A 2,884-nucleotide genomic window follows, 5' to 3' on the forward strand; every position below is an offset into this window, starting at 1 on the left:
GTTGTTCAAGCTAGCAAGAGTAACTTGACCATTTTCACTTTCCACTTGAGCTATACTCTTCCTTGGCAAATCCCTAGGTGAGGGATTCATTCATAAGTGTGAATCGAAATGTCTTCTAATAGTTTCTCGACCGCATTTTGTGACTTATACATGAACACACCTCCCGCGGAGGCATCAAGAATTTGTCTCATCCTATCATTCGTACCCCGATAGAAAGTATTGATATACTCCCTTTTGGTCAAACCATGTGGTGGACACTCCCTTGACATCTTCTTAAAACGAATCCATGAGTCATATAGTAATTCATCACTTTGTTGAGCAAATGTATTGATCTCCATTTTAAGTCTCTCCACTTTTGATGGTGGAAATAAATGATTGAGGAAGATATCAACTAAATCTTGAAAAGTTCGGATTGAATCGGAAGGTAGATTTCTTAGCCAAACCTTGGCAATGCCTTGAAGAGAAAGGGGGAATGCCCTTAACTTATATGCATCTTCGGTAACATCCCTATTCTTGTAGATTTCACAAATTTCATTGAATTGTTGAAGGTTCTCAAAAGGATTATCCTCCATTAAACCATCAAATTGCACATCTTTTAACATAGTGAAGAAATTTCCTTCCACTTTCCAATGTTCGGCCCCGATGGGCGGTTTAGTAATAACCGGTGGCACCACCGTAGGTGTAATCAACCTTGCATCCCACATTGGTGTGTCATTTGTATCTACTTGTTGTTCTTGATTAACGAGTGGTGGGTTATTGGGATCACCCGCACTGAATGGATTTTCTTCATTTTGAAGTGGTAGACTGTTGCCATCCATCTCTTCAATACAAAATGGTAATAGCTCAAAATTGTTTCTTAAGACCCTTTCTTCCCTTCGCTTATAAACCCCATGAATATGCTTCTCCGGATCGGAAAACGGATGTTCAAACTCTTGATCCTTTTGGGATCTTCTTTTCATACACCGTAGTACCTAACCTTTGATCACAACATAAACAAAACGCGGTTTTCCAAACACAATAATATAATACAAACAAGAAAAGTAACTTTTGCAAGGATAAATCTTTACAAAAGGATCGAATAATTAAAAGCTTAACTCAAAGATACAACTAGCTAACCGCTCCCCGGCAGCGGAGCCAAAAAGTTTGATGAGTTTGTTGCAAACATGCTTACTTGCTCTCTTTTAAATTTATAATTGAATTAAATGTAAACTCGACTATGTAACAAACTCTCGAGAAACAATGACTCGGTAGTTGCAATTAGTAATTTTTTCGTTTAAGATTCGTCCCAAGATAGCGGTAATTGTTAGTTGAATCGATGAAAACTCATAATCATTCTAAGGTTTGTTTGGTTGTGTAGTGACCCGAACTTTTCCATGTTTATATATATTAATTGAGATTGATATTTACATGATTAAATGTTTCTAACATGTTAAGCAATCAAACTTGTTAAGACTTGATTAATTGAAATATGTTTCATATAGACAATTGACTACCCAAGTTGACCGGTGATTCACGAACGTTAAAACTTGTAAAAACTATATGATGACATATATATGGATATATATATAGTTAACATGATACTATGATAAGTAAACATATCATTAAGTATATTAACAATGAACTACATATGTAAAAACAAGACTACTAACTTAATGATTTTTAAACGAGACATATATGTAACGATTATCTTTGTAAAGACATTTAATGTATATATATCATATTAAGAGATATTCATACATGATAATATCATGATAATATAATAATTTAAAATCTCATTTGATATTATAAACATTGGGTTAACAACATTTAACAAGATCGTTAACCTAAAGGTTTCAAAACAACACTTACATGTAACGACTAACGATGACTTAACGACTCAGTTAAAATGTATATACATGTAGTGTTTTAATATGTATATATACACTTTTGAAAGACTTCAATACACTTATCAAAATACTTCTACTTAACAAAAATGCTTACAATTACATCCTCGTTCAGTTTCATCAACAATTCTACTCGTATGCACCCGTATTCGTACTCGTACAATACACAGCTTTTAGATGTATGTACTATTGGTATATACACTCCAATGATTAGCTCTTATCAGCCCATGTGAGTCACCTAACACATGTGGGAACCATCATTTGGCAACTAGCATGAAATATCTCATAAAATTACAAAAATATGAGTAATCATTCATGACTTATTTACATGAAAACAAAATTACATATCCTTTATATCTAATCCATACACCAACGACCAAAAACACCTACAAACACTTTCATTCTTCAATTTTCTTCATCTAATTGATCTCTCTCAAGTTCTATCTTCAAGTTCTAAGTGTTCTTCACAAATTCTACAAGTTCTAGTTACATAAAATCAAGAATACTTTCAAGTTTGCTAGCTCACTTTCAATCTTGTAAGGTGATCATCCAACCTCAAGAAATCTTTGTTTCTTACAGTACGTTATCATTCTAATACAAGGTAATAATCATATTCAAACTTTGGTTCAATTTCTATAACTATAACAATCTTATTTCAAGTGATGATCTTACTTGAACTTGTTTTCGTGTCACGATTCTGCTTCAAGAACTTCGAGCCATCCAAGGATCCATTGAAGCTAGATCCATTTTTCTCTTTTCCAGTAGGTTTATCCAAGGAACTTAAGGTAGTAACGATGTTCATAACATCATTCGATTCATACATATAAAGCTATCTTATTCGAAGGTTTAAACTTGTAATCACTAGAACATAGTTTAGTTAATTCTAAACTTGTTCGCAAACAAAAGTTAATCCTTCTAACTTGACTTTTAAAATCAACATGTTCTATATCTATATGATATGCTAACTTAATGATTTAAAACCTGGAAACACTAAAAACACC

At 33.0% G+C, this 2,884-nt stretch overlaps 1 non-coding gene across 1 annotated transcript; it reads left to right on the forward strand.

Moving 5' to 3' along the window:
* Positions 1-240: 240 nt before the first annotated feature.
* Positions 241-347, forward strand: LOC139860846 (small nucleolar RNA R71). The gene has a single exon (XR_011763463.1). It is a non-coding gene; the product is annotated as a small nucleolar RNA R71 (small nucleolar RNA).
* The last annotated feature ends 2,537 nt before the right edge of the window (positions 348-2,884 follow it).

Source organism: Rutidosis leptorrhynchoides, chromosome 7 (genome assembly GCF_046630445.1).
Source record: "Rutidosis leptorrhynchoides isolate AG116_Rl617_1_P2 chromosome 7, CSIRO_AGI_Rlap_v1, whole genome shotgun sequence".
NCBI lineage: Eukaryota > Viridiplantae > Streptophyta > Magnoliopsida > Asterales > Asteraceae > Rutidosis > Rutidosis leptorrhynchoides.